At 31.6% G+C, this 20,210-nt stretch overlaps 1 pseudogene; it reads right to left on the bottom strand.

Annotated features, from left to right (window-relative positions):
* Positions 1-19,169: 19,169 nt before the first annotated feature.
* LOC143084263 (uncharacterized) lies at positions 19,170-19,875 on the bottom strand (annotated as a pseudogene).
* Between the last annotated feature and the right edge of the window lie 335 nt (positions 19,876-20,210).

Here is a 20,210-nt window from a genome sequence, read left to right as displayed (position 1 = left end):
ACGGAAAGTTCTTTATAAAATTGTCAAATCAAATCCTCAAACACATGAAACGATTAAATAACAACTTTCATGTTCCTGACTTGGCTAACAGGCATTTTCTTATGTAGATAAGGGTGGAATGAACTAGGTTAAACCTATGAACTATATGACTGTCGCATAAAACACTATTATATCGACGAACATAATAATAATAAAGACGGTATTATAACAGTTAGATGTTAATAGTATGTTTAATTCAATTGAATTATATCAGTATAACTGATTAAAGAAATGAAAATACAAATAAAGCACAGTCTGTATTGTTTCAAAAAATACAAACAGTGTCATTGTCAATCAAAAATTTGATTGGATAAAGATCTTCCAATATATCAGACATAAATTCAAAGAATGGGAAATTAAAAACCAAAAACCCATTTTATCAGGATCAATTTATTTCTGCTTAAATGCTTCCTGTTATAATTATGATCCGATGAAAATGAGTAGCTGATAAAATCGTCCTGAAGTGTATTGTAAATAAAGTCGATACACATACACCTATATCAACATTGTGTCTTTTGTATGATTTAAAAAACAGAATGATAGTTTTTATTCTCAAATATTTTATAAATTTTATGAGAAATATAAGGTGAATTATACCCGCCAAATTGTCAAATGACTTTAAAACAAGCACACGAACCTATAATTTGTTTTTTTGTACTTTTCATATTATATACATTTAGTTATATTTTTTAAAGCACTTGATATTCTTAAGGGCATACGATACAGTTACAGGGAAGGTAATGACGTTGCTAACGTAAAATGTTATTTTCGCGACGTCAAACTATGACATATCGGGGAAAAGATGCATTTTTCGACTGATTTTTATCACTCAAACTGATTTAATTTGAAAACGAGTGCATGGACCCCTATTTTTTAAAACAGCAATTTGTTTCATTTTGCAAGGAGATTATGTGACCCAAATTTTATAAAACTGTAAATAGCGCATTTTTTTAAATTTTGATAAACATGCAGCAAAAAATGACGTTTTTTTCTCTATTCATGAACATTTGATAAATATAGAGTTATTTCGGAATAAAAATTACATTATTTTCAATGATACTTATAAAATACAGAAATTACCGATTATTTAACAAAAAACAATTTGTGTTTATCTTTTAAAGCAAAAAAGTTACGTCGTTCTTTCGAAAAAGAAAATACGGACACAAATCAGAATTTTGAGCAAATATACAAAATTTCGACCTCATTTTACTCAAAAAATAGCACATGAAGGTATATTTTTTATGACATATTTGATTTAATCAGGTAAAAAATAGCCTATATGCAAAGTTTAATCAACTTGTAAATACAGGTTCAAAACTGTATCGTATGCCCTTAAACAGAGATCGAACGTCGGTTAGTCAATGTAATAATTTGAACACAATACAACACAAGTTATTCGTTGAATAGTAAGTTTACTGTCCCTCGGATACAACTATTGCCCTCGGCTACGCCTCAGGACAATAGTTACTCCTCGGAACAATAAACTTACTATTCAACGAATATCTAGTCAGTAAGTGTTTTATTATATCGAAAAAGACAACAGACAATAAATGGCGGTGATAAATCAACTATCGATATATTTAAAAAAGAAACCAAACCATAACGTTTACTTTATAGATATGTTTAATTTATATGTTAATTCAAAAATCCTCCAATCGCGTAGCTGCATTTAAAATTCCGCAAAATATTATGACGATTGCGGTCAAATAGTTTCATCCAGGTCCAATAGTTGGAAATCTTTGACCGGTCCAATAGTATAAAGCTTGTAATTTGCAAAAAAGTGAAGAAATTTTGTACTTATTTTTTATGGAAAGTGATAACTGAGGTATAATAATTCGGAATATACAATACTTACGAGTATATCTATTTGAAAAAGAAATGTAACTGTAATAACGTAAAAACTAGTGATAATGATAGATGTATCAATTATAATAAGAGAACAAACGTATTAAATCTATTCAATCGATTTTATTCTGTTTGTAAGTATGAAGGGCATGCCAATGATTTTAAATCATATTTGCGAAACATACAGATTTTGTTAGCAATATGATAATTGATCATGTTGGTTGAAGTTTGGAATTGCTTTTAAAAAATCAGAAAGGTTGTTGCATTTTTTAATTGGAAAATATAACTGTTATATGAGTTCACAAATGTGGTTTGCAGTCATTTTTCTTTTCGGATGTTTTTCGATATGCTTAGGTAAGTTTTTATTTTAAGAATTTCGATACAAATAAATGTAATAACATGCGACTCATTTTTGATAAACGGATTCAAAGAGTAGAAATACTGAAAAAAAAGAAAACGAAAGGTTTAACAAATAGAAAAATAGAAAAGCCCAGACACTATCTGTGTCAATTGAAATGTAGGTAAGCCGAACCTCATTCCGAAACACTTCACATCATTTGAAATGTTGATCAAAGAGAATCTAGGAATTCATGTTCTTGAGAATAAAGCATTTATGCTACAAAAGTGTTTAGCGTCATGTAGTGTAGTTTTTATGAAAACAACACGTTTAATGCTTTTATGAAAACAACACATTTAATGCTTTTATAAAAACAACACGTTTAATGCTTTTATGAAAACAACACGTTTAATAATGTCAACGCTTTTCTTGATTTTCCTTCATCAGGAGGGCTCAAAGCCAAAATTTGAAATCCAAGGATGTATAAGTACCGAAACCGTTGATTAGCTATATGACAAAAATACCTAAAAGAAAATATCCAAATTTATCTAAAGTCAACTTTGCCTGAGGGAATTGAAACCTCAGTTTCTTAATAATTTCAAAATTTATAAAGGTAAACGTACAATTTTAGAAAGGTTCGTTTTATCATGTCAGTCCCGAAATACTGACTACTGAGCTGAAGATAACCTCGGAGACTTTCCTTTTTGAATTTTCCTTGGAGTTCAGTATTTTTGTGATTTTACTTTATACATTAAACGAATACCAGGAAATAAAAAAACGTATCAAAGGACATCATTTTATATAGCAACGTCTGTTATATACATATTTCAGTGTATATTCTTTTTATTTCCAATCATATCAAACATTCTGACTCCATCAACCGCCATCAACTGATGCCGCTATCATACAGAACACCTACGATCTTTATTGAATTTATTTACACAAACACAGTGCGAGAGTTTTAAACGTACACAATCAATCGAGTATACACCAATAATTTCATAACATAAACGAGTGTTTACGCCATGTTTTTTTTTTTTTTTTTTTTTTGCACGATTACTTAAAATTCGGGTAACTAGGTAAAATTGATAAAATTAAATGAAATATATGCACCTTGCGTTAATGTACGTTTAGTTTATAAAATGCTTATTATGTAAATGTATCCGATCTAATAAACGTAATAAAAACATATATCCTATTTCAGCAACCTCTCTTCTCTGCCGATTCTGTTCTATTTAAATTTGAATTGCATGCAAAATGTAAAATCACAAAAATACTGAACTTAGAGTAAGATCAATTGGGAAAGTCCATAATCACATGGCAAAATCAAATAACAAAACGCATCAAAAACGAATGGACAAAAACTGTCATATTCCTGACTTGGTACAGGCATTTTCAAATGTAGAAAAATGGTGGATTAAACCTGGTTCTATATGCAATTGATTTAAAACTAGATATTGCAAAAAGTATAAATTGTGTCAACAAAATTTTATATGATTTGATATTTGAATTGCTTTAAAGAATACCTTTTGAACAGAATGGTGCTTAAAACACATTCATATGTTATTTTTATACACTGATATTAGTTTAAAAATACGGTCTCTCGTAATTTTTCTCGTTGGGTGTTTTTCGATATGCTAAGGTTATTTTTTTTTCAAGTATTTGAACTCAAATGAATTGAATAACACCTGAGTCTTCTCTGAATACACATTCAATTTAAAAAAAAGACGAAGGCTACCAAAGGTATGATTACAACAAAGGAGGCTACATCTGATTGATAGGTGCAAACGCAATCGCTCAAAAAAGACACTAAAAAGTGTAAGCACGCGGTTTATGTTAAAAATATGCCAATCTACGAAACGGTTGAATCAACAACCAATTTTTATCAATATCACCTGTCTGCCCAGCAAGCGCATGACCTTATAACGAGGCTGGTTGAAGGTCATATGAACGTTGTGTCATAAATAAAAAACGCTATAAAGGATAATTATGCACTTCCGAGCCTCTTACGTTGTACAATAATGTTCCTTCGACATTGATTAAAGATACCATTGTTGGCATGACACGGGTTATGTTCTTCTCATATATGTTATGATGGTATGATACTAAACCCCTAACGGGAAGGATTGTGCCTTATGTTCATATGATGAAATCATAATCTTTCAGTCAGTTTAATTGAAGTCTGGAGCTGGCATGTCAGTTAACTGCTAGTAGTCTGTTGTTATTTATGTATTATTTTCATTTTGTTTATTTTCTTTGGTTACATCTTCTGACATCAGACTCGGATTTCTCTTGAACTGAATTTTAATGTGCGTATTGTTATGCGTTTACTTTACTACATTGGTTAGAGGTATAGGGGGAGGGTTGAGATCTCACAAACATGTTTAACCCCGCCGCATTTTTGCGCCTGTCCCAAGTCAGGAGCCTCTGGCCTTTGTTAGTCTTGTATTATTTTAATTTTAGTTTCTTGTGTACAATTTGGAAATTAGTATGGCGTTCATTATCACTGGACTAGTATATATTTGTTTAGGGGCCAGCTGAAGGACGCCTCCGGGTGCGGGAATTTCTCGCTACATTGAAGACCTGTTGGTGACCCTCTGCTGTTGTTTTTTATTTGGTCGGGTTGTTGTCTCTTTGACACATTCCCCATTTCCATTCTCAATTTTATATTATCATTGATAATTTTTTTTCAAACGAAAGGTTGTTTTTATCTATAATATCACCAAAGGGGGACTGCCCTGAGATGAGATGTAGCCGAGAAACATCTTCGAGTTGAAAGTCAGCGAGAAGAATGATGTGAAAAATCATCGCAAAAAAGACGAAAGTAAAACTAAACATTTAAGCTTCTTTTCAATTGAGTTTTGCTGTGCGTATCACTACAAACTTCTTAGAGTCTTGAACATGTTGAAAGCTATATGTTGTGCTCGCCCAATAGATCGAGCACATGTTTCATTTGATAAGACTCGACATATTCTCAAAAGTACTAACCTGTAATCGTTTCAGTTTATTCTAGACTAGTCTGAATCAGTCTATTAGCTCAATTACTGTGGATTCATTTATTTACATGGAAATAGGAAAACTAATATTTAATACAAAAGTATCTATCTGAAATTAGTCAAAACTAAAAAAAATAGCTTCCTGTATCTGTCAATTAAATCTTTGAATTTGACAGCAAGCTGAAGAGTTTTTTGAAAATCCAACTTGATTTGAATAAGTTATAGAAATAATTAAAGGTGACTATCTGACTTTCATCATAACCTATTAATTAAATCTATTAATTTGACAGCAATGAACCAAACTAAATATAACCTTGATTTTGTAAGACATGATCATCTGTTCTTTGTTAGATATGATGTTTTAATTTTGGTTCTTTTTATTCTTTGGAGTTTAGTATGATGTCAATTTTCACTGAACAAGTACACAATAATATATATAAATACATACATACAAAACTTTCACAGTATATATGTTATAATTATAATCAGATCGACGTCCGGCCTCTAATCGACGTTCGTTCCTCAAATCGACGTCAGTTTCTCAAATTGACGTCGAAATCTGACGTCACATTCTCAAATCGACGTCCAATATTTCGATACTCTAATCTACGTCCAATGTGACGTCATGTATTGCCAAAACTACGCCCGATTGATTGAAGTCGTAGTTAATCGATGTCTAATATGAATAAATAATAAATTAATGGACATAAATAGGGCTTTTTTGTCGTTTAAATTGTTTTACATTGTCATTTTGGGGAATTTGATAGCTGACTATGCGGTATGGGCTTTGCTCATTGTTGAAGGTCATAGAGTGACATATAGTTGTTAATTTCTGTCATTTTGGTCACTTTTGGACCTCTTTCTGTTGTCTCATAGGCTATCATACCACATCTTCTTTTTAAAATTAATTGTTTACACTTATACAGGTCGGGACCACTACCTTATATGGCCATGCATAAATTAGCATATTTATATCCTCGCACATGTTACTGTTGATTTACGCATAACGCAATTTATTTTTACCTGGGTTTTTGACCAATCCACTTAATGAGTAGCAATGCATGATGGACAGTTACGTGGTTACAATCAAACAAGAACACGTGTTATTTACTGAAATCCAACACATTTTTTCGTGCAATGCGGGATTAACAATTTTGCTTAGTTTTTCATTTTTTGTATCCACATTTATAGTTCGTGATATCAAGTATTCGTTTCATGCACAGTTTAACGAACAGTTGTCTCTATGCGAAGAAACGAGTGTTTAAATTATCCAATATATAGCCATAAATATCACGGTTTGGTGATGACACGTATATTTTATGTAGTCGCCCACCAGACAGCAACAAGTGATACACACAATTACCCCATAAGACAAACTTAGTTTGGTAGATTACATCTTGGGTGGAAAGAGATCTCATTCGGCACTCATACCTTATCGTCTTCTTTCTATATACAAAGCACGTTTTCAGGAAACTTAGAAGGTAATATAGCATCCAATTGGATCCACAGGGTTTAGATAATTTGAGATATTGCACATACGTCAATAGGACAGCAGCAGAACGATTAAAATACCTCTGAGGTATATTTTGGGATAAAATACGCAACCGACGGACTTTATCCATAGATGAAACAATACAAGATATGTTTAAGCTATAATTTACCGTACAAAATTAAGAATGGTCGAAATGGGGAATTAGTAAAAAGGACAACAACCCAACCATAGAGCAGACAACAGCAGAAGGCCACCAATGGGTCTTCAATACAGCGAGAATCTCCGCACCCCGAGAAGTCCTTTAGCTGGTACAAATATGTATACTAGTTCAGTGACAATGGACGTCATACTGAACTCCGAATTATACACAAGAAACTAAGATTAAAAACAGTCAAGACTATCAAAAACCAGAGGCTCCTGACTTGGGACAGGCGCAAATATGCAGCGAGGTTGAACATGTTTTTGAGATCTTAACCCCCCTTATACATCTATCCAATGAAGTAAAAACAAACACACAGCAATATTCACAGTAAAACTCAGTAAAAGAGAAGTCCGAGTCAGAATGAATAGGTAACAAAAGAAACTAAACAAAATGACAATAATACATAAATTAACAAAGGACTACTAGCAGTTACTTACATGCCAGCTGCAGACCTCAGTATCAGCAGATTTCATTGAGTGTGTAATGAAATTTAGAATCCTTGGTTAGCTTGCTCGTTAGCGGAACCGTAAAGTCGTTATTATGTAAGGTATACTTCCCTCCTTTCGCATTAGTCTAGATTTACAGACATGTAAATTGGCTATACTCGGACTTGTCTACTCTTAAAGGATGGAAGTTTACCTAACCTGCAATCGGCTGTAAACGGATTGAAAGATTATGTCTTCATCCCTCGAATATCAAACACAATTACTACTCTCTTTTATAACACTTATTTTAACATGGGTGAATTGTATGATGTTCTCACTTATAGTTCAGGTCCTGATAAAAAAAACTTACACATCAAGTACAGATAGACGTGTTTCTAAGCCAGTTGTCTTGTTTTCGAGGCAGAAATGTTTTTAAATGACATTATACAGGTTTCAAGAGCTCAAAATATTTACGTTCTGAAATTCCACTGTTTCACGCCGTGAAATTAGTCCACAGGTACAATACATAACTATGGAACAAACCTGTTCAATTACTTTTACAAGGCGAAAAAGAAAGTCGAATTGTGAAGCCCGTAAGCAATACATTTTTAATCTGAGCTTGCAAATTGAAGATTGTGTTATATATATTTCAATAAAAATATTTGCAGAACAAAAACATTTTGAGAATCCCAGACACTATATTAGTTTTCACTTTTTCCATTAATTCCACGTGTTGTCATGTGATAGTACACTCGTAGTAGCCCACAATGCATTGTAGTTCATTGAATCGATTGGTCAGATTTCAAGGCCATCATTTGCCTTGTGTTTGGGAAATTACTATGCAAATATATTCTGACGTCAGGAAATCTAGAGTTCTCGACCTGCTATACATATACATGTTTTGTAAGGTTCAAACATTAATACATACTTTCTATATAGATTTTTTTCAACCCGAAATAGGTATCATGCATATAAAGGTTTATCTTGATAAAACGTTTATCGAATAAATCGACATAGAAGTGTGTCATTACTATTCATGTTGCTAAATGTCATGCATGTAAGTATATGTCAAGGAGAAAGCAGCATAAGGACAAGGAAACCCAAAGTGAAACGACATCTAGAGGGCATTGTTCAATCTTCAACAATAGACAAAATTTAGAAGTACAGCCAATTGTTTTTTTTTAGGATTATAATTTGGACACTGTAAGATATTTTTCTACAAATTTTTGAGTTTTACATCTGAAGTGAAACATATACGCAATAAATTGGCATTATGTGTTTATGTTGTGCTATTACACAACTGTTTTAGGATAAGTGCTCACAACCAGTTTACATATTTAGTCTAGTATGTTATAAATCTTCATATGATATTTTTTTGAATAGATCATATTTGTCACACATAATATATTTAAAGGTCTAAAGGTTTCAGCTTCTGTCGGTTCTGGTCAATTTCGTATTCTGTGTCCAAAACGGACGTTCATTAGAGAAGCTAAATATTGAACGTCGATTAGGGAAGCCAAAAAATTGACGTCGATTAGATAGGCATAAAATTGTCGATTTGAAAGGATATTCTATTGTGACGTCAGAATTGGACGTCGATTTGAGGAACGGACGTCGATTAGAGACAGGACGTTGATCTGAGTCTTACATATATAAACAAATGAAGTTCAAGTGTTTAGCAGAAAAATTAAATAGTCTATGTAAAAAGGATAAAGTCAATAAAGAGGGGTGAAATATACAAGAGGGACTGTCAAACTCAAAGATTGAATATAAAATTACAACAAGTATAAGTAATAAAAAGATTTTACAAGACCCATTTCTAAAAATGATAATAGTAAGCATGTACCAGTGTCAAGTTGCTTACAATAGCGGGAGAAATAAAACAAAACATTAGTTATTCGATTATTTTTTTCATTACATAATCATTTATCGTTTTAGATGTTGGTTCAAACCCATTTGTCATGATTCAATATGGATCCAAAATTAAATTGGTGGAACTAGAATGGTAAAATAATTACAATGGAAACTTTTGTCTTGGTTATAAATTAACGTAGGCGAAAACGCTGTCAAATTAGGTGCTATAAGCATACACTCCAATAATAAATTTTGTTTAATGTTTTCATTTATATTGGTCTATATGAGCAATTAAGGTCAATATAAAAGTAAAAATATGTTAATAACAGCAGTGAGAATGTAAACAAACTCACAAAGAAGTGTAAATCAATGATCAGTTTTAATATATTTCCTATGTTTTTATGTATAGGTAATGTTCTAAATGAAATATGGATAAAAACAGAGGATGCTGGCAATTTCGATGCATGGAATACTCCGAATATTTATGACTATTGTACCAAGTTATCTGATTATGAACTGTTTTATTCCGAGTTTCAAGAATTCAGATTTAGTATCAAGGCATGCAGTAATGTTTTCATTCATTTGTCATCTTCAGCAAATTTTGAATCTCCTAATTTTTATGAGATAGCGATAGGAAGTAACAACGGCAAGAATTCAAACCTTCGACGAAAGTTCGGAACAGGTGACAGTTATGCCAAAATAACCCCTGGTATAACTAGTTGCATAGATTTTAAAGAGTTTACCTTGACCTGGTCAGGTGATGGGCTCATTCAAATGAAGGACTCATCTGATAATTCAGTCATTGACTGGACAGATATATCCCCATTTAATATTACAGGATTAGGAATAAGAACAGGTTGGGGAATAACCGGGACATGGAAAATAGAATTTAAAGGTGAGTCAGTTACATAAATATAACACAAAATCTTATTTCATACAAAGGACGTGGCTCTGCACCTATACATCCCGTCATTGTGTTATTGTGCTATAGTAAATTTTTGAATTCTTGTGTTTCATATTTGCTAAATATGCTTTGTCTTTATAGCGTTTTGTGCTACTTTGTTACACATTTGTTTGTTTTTATAGTGGTTCAAATTATTACACAATGTTGACTGGTTTCTTTTTTTACATTTATACCTTTTATGTCTATTTGTTTTGTTTGCACATCATTGTCAATATAATAAAATTAAATGCTACTGTCATACAAGTAAGAGGTCTAGGTAGCTGTAAAAGATGTACCATTGTGTACATAAGAAAATGTCGGTTCCAAGTCAGAAATTCGTTTGATGTGTTTGGGCTTTTTCCATTTGAATAGGGACTTTCCGTTTTAAATTTTCCTCGGAGTCCAGTACTTTTATGATTTAACAAATAGTGTTACATGTAATGCATTAGAAGCTTATGTGGATTTTACAGAAAATGTATTGATTTACGAGTTTCAGTTAATTTCATGTATCTAAGTGAACGAATGTCTAAGATACAATACCGACATTTGACAAATATGCTATTGCAACATATTAATGTGACAAAACAACATGAGCTTGTACTGTAGTACATGTAACAGTATTCGTTCATACCATTTCATGAATTAAAATCGTCTAGCAGGCCTCCAGATTTTATGGAAAATTTAGTGTTCATCCCAAAAACATGTTTGGCCACCACATAACAATTTCAATTGTATTTGCAATTTACATAGTGTGTATATGATAAGTATGTTTCAAAGAACAAATGTTCCCATAGTTTATGACTTTATTCATTATAGGTTGAAAAGTACCGGCACAGTTCAGATGTTTATGAAGTGTCCTATATTTTAAATTTAGTGAAAACGTATGCGTCCTGTATGTTTTGTACACGTTTTTATTCTCTGTTGTTAATTGGACAATCATTGTGTCTGCCATGCGGTGCTACTTCACACCTGGTCGCATCTATATTGATACCGCTCATTCAATCTATTTACAATCTGCAATGATAATGTGACCATTGTTCCAGTTTTGACAATGTCAAATTCAGCAATTCCGTCCGTTGTAGGGTACATTACTTTAAAATTAAATGTACACGCTGTGTATGATAGAGTATAGCGAGTCTGGCAATCTAATAGAAGTTTAAAATAACCTTTGGTAAAGTTTTGTGTGACCATCAAGCCTACCAATCCTGGATCTCACCACATGACACACCACAGTTAAAATGGAAAATTAACAATTAAGAATACTACTTAGAAAATCATCTTACCAGATTGCGACAAATTGATTTGAATTTCATACATAAATCTGTGTTATGATGTATATCTTCAGCGGAAATTAAAATCTTTAAATATTTTTTATACATTAAATAAACAGGATTTGGTATTGTTGTTCCTTTTCTGACCTAATCAAACACGATTTATGTTTTGAACTGGTTTGTCATTTGTAATTTATCAGTTTCAAAATGTTTATTTTCTATTATCATGATAATCTTTGGTTTATATTTGTTCAAGTGTCCTGCTTTGAAAATTTATAGTACATTCTCATAATGTCACAGTTTACAACTACAGTTGGGTGCAGACCAAGCATTACATAAAGTAAACGCAAGTTTACGCGGCTTGCACATATTTCGTTAGTTGACTTTAAATTTCGCGTTTACTAGTAAACGCCCGTTTACTTCATTTACGTTAACGCGGCCAAATGGAAATTTATAATGTCTACTCGAGTAAACGCGCGTTTACTCTGTGTCCGTTTAGTCAGTAGTAAACGGCCGTTTACTTCAGATTTCACTAGTTTAATTTTACGTGCACGTAAAAGTAAACGGGCGTTTACTACAGATTTCTTAATTGTATTTTTACATGCACTTGAGAGTAAACGCGCGTTTACTTTTCGCGTTAACTAATTGTGTATATTATAAAATAATTGTCGGATGCATTTGTACATTTATTTACGTTGTTGAAATGACTTAATAGTTTACGTATATGTGTTTTGAACCTTAACAATCAAAAATACTTTTTATTAGAAATATAAACATTTATTAAGTGCAAAAAAAAGTCAGTTCCAAAAACTTTCAACAGCGGATTTTCTATTTTTCTGTTCAAAATTTACATGTACAAATATCGACTCACAATTAAACTGGCATATTTAAAAAAAAAATTCAATAAATTAATTAAAAAAGTGTCATTTCATTAAATGCAATCGTCAATATGTTGATCGAAAATGGACAGATGGATATTTTGATGTACCTTATCATGTGATATACTAGGTCAGTGTATCAAGGATACGAGTACAATCTACGTTAACGCGCGTTTACTACAAACAGTAAACGGGCGTTTACTTTTTTTTTACAAAAATAGAAGATACGCCTTTTTCGCGTTAACGCGACGAAACGAGAAAGTAAACGCCCGTTTACTCTTTACAAAATTAGAAGACACGCGGTTTTCGCGTTAACGCGGAGGTAAACGCGAAAGTAAACGCCCGTTTACTATTTATGTTTACTAAAATTTCGTAGTTAACGCAGAGTTAACGCGGCGTTTACATGAAGTGCACGCGAGTAAACGCCGCGTCAACTTTTTAGGCCCGTTTACATGTAATGCTTGGTCTGCACCCAACTGTATCTCCGAAAATCTGTGATTTTGTATAAAGATTTATTGGCAACCAGTCTAATTGTATAATGTAACGATACGGATATTTTAAGTATTGAAAGTATATGAACTCAGAAATATGTGTAAAAATAATATTTTCACAAAAAATGTCAACTATCATATTTTATCTCTTAATAATTCTTACTCGTTTATATTTTCAGGTCAGTATACTGGGCATTTTTGTGGAAAAACCAATCTGTATGGCAATATGACCTTGCTTAGAACAACGACAGCCATCAATAGTGTATTTTGTTCCACACTTTGTTCCACTTCTAGTACCTGTTTTGGTTTCAACTTTAATAAAAATATCCAGGAATGTCAGTTAATTGCAGGGGGTCAAGTGATGACCACATACCATCGTTCAGATTGGAAACTGTACTCAAAATGTCTGATAGGCCGGAGTGTATGTATGGGCTGTTTATCATAAACAATTAGTGTACTTTAATTGTGTACTGAACATGCTGAAATTCTGTTTCATCTTGTCCGATCAAGGTTTATGAATTCTCTTTCATTACAACAAAAGAGGGGCGAAAGATACTAGAGGAACAGTCAAACTCATAAATCGAAAGCAAAATGTCTTGAAAAGCATGTCAGTAATATGTATAAGTAAACATTCCTCAGTTTATCATATTGATATTGACAACTTATCTTACTGGCCTATACTTTTCCAAATACGTTCGAACACGTACAATAAGAAAGAGATGTCGATTCAAAGAGTAGGAATATCCAACATAGAAAATTTTAATACAAATATAAACTTAGTATAATAGAAAATGATAAAAGAAAATATATAATGTTTGTTTGAAATTTTTTTACTGTTGTATGACATGTATAATAGATGTGTCAAATAAAAAAATTCACAGCAAAAACAATCATCTTAAAATTTGTAAGGTGTCCAACTGGAAGGTTTTATTTGACCTTGACTGCATTTTCACAGTTCATTGCTCAGTGTTACGATTATGTTTTTCGTATGTTTATTTTTACACTATAATTAATCAGTCACATATATTTGTTGTATAAAAGGACTGTTACCTGTCCATGTCTGCCTTGCATGGACAATCTGACCTTGACCTCATTTTCATATTTCATTGGTTAATTTTTAGTTTTCTTGGTTAAGTCTGTTTCTTAGAAAGCATAAGCAATGTGTCAACTGTATTTGTGTATTCAATGATTGTAAGGTGTACATGTATTTATCGTTTGGTTTAAATGACATTGACCTCATTGTCTTTCATCATGTTACGTTTATGTAATTGTTGTAGTAAAAAATATCAGCATAATATCAGTGGTAAGTAAAGAAGGCGAAACATTTCTGCGTGAGCCCTCTTGTTGATTATCAAATAATTGAATATAAATTTCAGAATATGTGGTATGGTTTCTATTAAGGCAACTCTTCACCAGAGACCAAATAGCACTGAAATTAACACCTCTAGGTCGTCACCGTACTGCTTTATTCGATTCAATTTAAAGGACGTTGGAGAAAGAAGAATTTATTTGTTTTAACATCCAAATTAGAAACGAAAAACAAATCGCTGACTATACTGTAAATGTTAGACTTAGGCAACCGTCGTGCATGTAAAATACGCAAAATAACTTTAACTGAGAAGCGATGCTTAATAACTTCAATGGAAAGGAAATTTAATATATATCAAATGCATAATGATTTTTCACGAATATTGTTTAAATGAACTCGTATGAGTAAGATAAAAAAATATTGATGTGACATTTTATCTTAAGACGTCACATTGATCAATATTTCAATATTACATTTAAATTAAGTGAAAACAATAATATCACCGATATCGTTAAAATATTGATAAAGGAATAACCGTGGTCTAAAATGACTTTGCAAAATCTAGACATATTGTTTATTAATGCATTGTAGTTCATAAACAATGATTCTTTCATAAACCAAACCAACAAACTAACAAAAGTCGAAGCTATTAAAATGTCCTTAGCTTTTATTATTATCAAATTATACTGGGATTCTATTTAATGACGTAACACAATACACTCGTCATTGATACAAGGATTGATATTTTGTAATTGCACAAGACTACTGAAGACCAATCACTGACGCTGGTATAAAAAAAGTTAAAAAAGCCAAAATGAAGGACGAAAATGAAACGCATTGAGAACACAAAATTCTCAAAGTTTTGCCTTAATACAGGTAAGGTAATTTGTTCCCGAGGAAGAAACATATTAGTTTTTCAAAAATTCAAAGTTTTGTTTTATAAATATGAACATATCAATGTTTAAGGAATGACTGTAATATTTTTTCTGTCTATGAAGAAATAACATAAAAAATGTGGTGCATACTGAATAACGCGCGTAGCGGGTTATTTAACAGTGTGCACCACATTTTTTATGTTATTTCGAATAGACAGAAAAAATATTACAGTCATTTCTTATAATTTAATTCTAAATTTCATTTTAAACCGTCGAAAACCTTAATAAAACGTCAATGACGTCACGGTCACATGACTAAATTATGTCTATGGGCTCATAACAAAATAACGTCAGCCAATCAAAAGACGCGTTACATCCAAAATTAATTATTACAAAATAGATTAACTAGAAAATTTTAAATATTATAATGTACATATAACACAAATATTTAAATGTACATATAACACAAATATTTTAATGTACATATAACACAAATATTTTTATGTACATATAACACAAATATTTTAATGTACATATAACACAAATATTGTAATGTCCATATAAAACAAATATTTTTATGTACATATAACACAAATATACATATAACACAAATATTTTAATGTACATATAACACAAATATTTTTATGTACATATAACACAAATATTTTAATGTACATATAACACAAATATTTTAAAGTCCATATAACACAAATATTTTAATGTACATTTAACACAAATATTTTAATGTACATATAACACAAATATTTTAATGTCCATATAACACAAATATTTTAATGTCCATATGACACAAATATTTTAATGTACATATAACACAAATATTTTATTGTACATATAACACAAATATTTTAATGTACATATAACACAAATATTTTAATGCACATATAACACAAATATTTTTATGTACATATAACACAAATATTTTAATGTACATATAACACAAATATTTAAATGTACATATAACACAAATGTTTTAATGTACATATAACACAAATATTTTAATGTACATATAACACAAATATTTTTATGTACATATAACACAAATATTTAAATGTACATATAACACATACATTTTTATGTACATATAACACAAATATTTTAATGTCCATATAACACATTGTTTTAATGTCCATTTAACACAAATATTTTAATGTACATATAACACATTGTTTCAGGTATCGGAATGTAATATTTAGTAAAATACATGCAATATAAGATTCTTAATCCCTGAATTAAACTAAAAGTAACATAGTTAGCGAAGTTTACAAAAAACTGGAAACAATATTAAAGGAAGCTACAAACAAGCAAAATACTAAAAACAATTTAAAAATTGTATTGTTAAAAATGACACACAAAGACAAACAAGTTCTATACTTCTCTGACATCTAGAGATATATAATCACAAGTCTGGCAATACTTTTGGCACATTTCAGTTTTATAAGCGCTTCAACATTTTATCATGTGTCATGCGTTTCGTATGCAAATAATAGCTAAGACCAGTACTGCAGAGACATAAATTAGCTTTAGCAAGAATTTTGACACCTTATAATTATATAATCTTCAACGTTTATTTTATGCATATTTTGCAAATAGTGTGGCTAAGACCGGTACTTAAGAGACACATATTTGCTAAATGTGAATCGTGTGCAGATAGAAATGTGCCAACCTCTTTCGTTTATACAAAAAGTTAATAACAGGCTCTTGACGTGAGACAATCACATACAGAATGACACAGAATTAAACACATGTGTTATAAGGTATCTACGTTTTCTATACCAGGCTAAGTTAGTGATAACATTCTTTTCATTGTACGTAAATTTCATGATATTTCTTTAAATCAAGTGTTAAGATTCAAGATATGACTCTTTTTTTTAAACTTTTCTATTTTGAAATGTTATGGAGATAAATGCGAATCGTTTACAGCTAGAGGTCTACCAACCTCTTGGTTTTAAAACAAAAAGTGAATAAGAGGCTCTTGACTTAAGACAAGCTCACATAGAATGATTCTGGATTAAACATATGTATTATAAAGTAGCTTTATCTGCTTTACCAAGTTTGATAAGTCAGTGGTATTATTATTTTCATTGTACGTAAATTTCATGTAATTATCTTTAATTCAAAACGTTTAAAATTTTGACATTTGACATTTTTAACTTTTCTATTTTGAAATGTTTAGGTGATTACTGTGTCAAAATGAAACTAACATATACAGTAAGTCGTTTACTAAATTTTTCATATAACTTACTGCGGCGGGTGACACATGTGGCGCATGATCTGCTTACTCTTCCGGAGCACCTCAGATCACCCCTAGTTTTTGGTGGGTTCGTGTTGCTTATTCTTTAGATTTCTATGTTGTGTCATGTTTTCTATTTTTGTCTGTTTGTCTTCTTTCATTTTTAGCCAGGCGTTGTCAGTTTATTTTCGATTTATGAGTTTGACTGTCCTTCTGGTATCTTTCGTCCCTCTTTTACTATGGATCATTGACCTAGTCACCATTTTTGTCACAGAGGAAATAATAAATCTGACCTTTTTGTTGATATTTACAAATGCCTTCACCAAACTCATAGATTGCTAGTAGTTACACAATCAATATCAACAAAAAGAAAAAAACAACACAAATACCAAAACCAAGGGAAAATAAAAAAAACGGAAAGTCCTATAACAATAGGCAAAATCAAAAGCTCTAACACAACACACAACTGTCATATTCTTGACCATGTTGACTTGCCACAGACATATTAAATCGATGTTGTTTTCAAGAAAAATGCATTTTCAGAATATATGCATTTCACAAGATTTTTGATATCTCCGTGTTGGAAGATACCCGCTATGCATTTAAATTAGTGGGATTAAATAGTGAATAAAAGAAATCTCTTAAGTTAAACCGACGAAATGTATTTTGAATATAACATATCTACTGTGCATCTGTTCATAAATTGTTTTTCGTAAGACGAAATTTAAATTATTGCAAACAATAAACCCATCAAACATACAATGATATCTGTATGATTAAAATAAAAAAAAATACATTTTTTTGTAATTTCAAGTATTTGGGTACAGTTTAACGCCTTTTGATATTCTCTATTTCAAGGTCAATAATTAATCGTAGAATATAATTACACGCCTGGTGTATCTGATTACATCATTTTATACTTTTCATCAACGGTATGGAAAGTTTTGTAATTGCTTTTCTGAATTTAAAACTTTTAGGAACTTTTGGTCCTAAATATGCTTTAATTTCGTACTTTATTTGGCCTTTTAAACATATTTTGATTCGAACGTCACTGATAAGTCTTTTGTAGACGAAACGCGCGTCTGGCGTAAATATAAAATTTTAATCCTGGTATATATGACGAGTTTATTCTGTCTATTTTCCCTGTACCGGTTGATGGTAAGTCCTCCAAAAGAATGATATGCTTTGGAACGTTTACATCCTCCAACATCTGTACACCTTCATCAATTTTCATTGTATCTCTGGTTAATTTTCGTAGATCATCTTCAGTGACATTTGCCTCTTTCTGTGTAAGTACTGACGCAAATGGGACATTATCATCAGTCTGTGTATGTTAAATAGGGAAAACTACGACGTCCTTGACGTCTTTATGATTTTTCATTACTGCATCAATAAAAAACAGTGCAACCTTAGCACCAAATATTTCAATGACTTCAGAAATCCTTCCTGAAACCACTTAGGAAATGTTAGCATCTATGTAACTATAATCGTCAGTTTTATACCAGCTATAAGGAATGATAAAAATTTTCTTTTTATCTTCTTTATTTACGGATCGTTCAAATCGAACTGGGGTTCGAATATAAACTTCACCACTTGCTGGCGATTTCACTATCAAACCATCGCAATCAACTTCTTTTAAGTCAACCCCTGACAGTGGTGCAACTCCAAGAGATGCTTGCGACAATGGTGATGATGCAACTAATATGTTCCCTGCTACTTCTCAAAATTCAGTAGAAGCATATCCAACAGATAGATTGTCAAATGTCTTTCCCAAGGCATCAAGACATGTCCATGGCACAGGTTGACCTCCAGTCAAAACAGAGCGTATTTTAATTTGATTATCTTCTTTATGCAGAGTTTGTTGTAACATCGGCGTAACAAAAACTGTCAGAAAGGACGCTCTTCTGAAGACGATGTAGGTGCAAAGAGATGATCATATGTAATACGTGTTCCACCAGTGATTATTTCACAATGTGGATATTCACCCGCACAAATAAAAGGTAGATCATTGAAGTGTTGAAGTGACTAAATTCGACCGCGTCTGGAAATCCTGTACTTCCAGATGTTGACAGTATAGGTGGTGTATCATTTGGATCAACCTGTGGAACATCATTTCCATGATTGTACAGGTCCTGTAACGTAAATCGTTCTACTGCTTCTGTCGGTGATAATTGCACGACGGTTATTTATAAATACTGAATTTTGCAATGAGCCACATTTCCGTTTTGCGGATCAATTGACATGAAAATTAAGGACTACTTTGAAGTGTCTGTCACCTTCTCTTGAATCACACGTAAAATTTTTGCAGTTGCGACAGAGCTTCATCATTTTTTTGAGTTCGGATCCATCTTACATGTGAAATGTCAGATGCAGTGATTTTGCCCTTGCCATCTGAAGGGCAAATATAAAAATTAAATACACTGCTGTGTTATTTCCACCAACACTAACGAAATCCTCTTATTGAATCCCAAAACAAACTAGGCATTTAGCCAGACTGACGAATTTGTCGTATAGGTCACCATACGTTATTGTTTTTCGTAAATTTCCCTTGTTGTAAATAATATAGGCTAGTCTGTTTGGATCTTCGTTTTCCCATTTTCACAACAGATTTGGAAAAGTTGTATATGGTGTTAAGACCGGATCTGTGGATCGTAAGTAACTTTCCATTTTATATTTCACTATGCAAAATATGAATAACATTACTTGTTGACGGTTGCAGTCTGATTTGTATACCTATGTATAGCAAAATGTAACTAATAATATGTCCTATTTAAATCATGTTATGACCTTCACACGTCAATTCTTACTACTTCAAAAACTGTTTACAAATGTAATAAAATGTAACATATTAGATGATATAACCTAAGGTCACATGTTAAGTTCTAAAAGAGGGACGAAAGATACTAGAGGGACAGTCAAACTCATAAATCGAAAATAAACTGACAACGCTTGTCTAAAAATGAAAGAAAACAAACAGACGAACAATAAAACACACAACACAA

The sequence above is a fragment of the Mytilus galloprovincialis genome, chromosome 7 (genome assembly GCF_965363235.1).
Source record: "Mytilus galloprovincialis chromosome 7, xbMytGall1.hap1.1, whole genome shotgun sequence".
Classification (NCBI taxonomy): Eukaryota; Metazoa; Mollusca; class Bivalvia; order Mytilida; family Mytilidae; genus Mytilus; species Mytilus galloprovincialis.
Note: the sequence above shows the minus strand (reverse complement) of the source record. Positions and strands in the feature narration are given on the sequence as shown.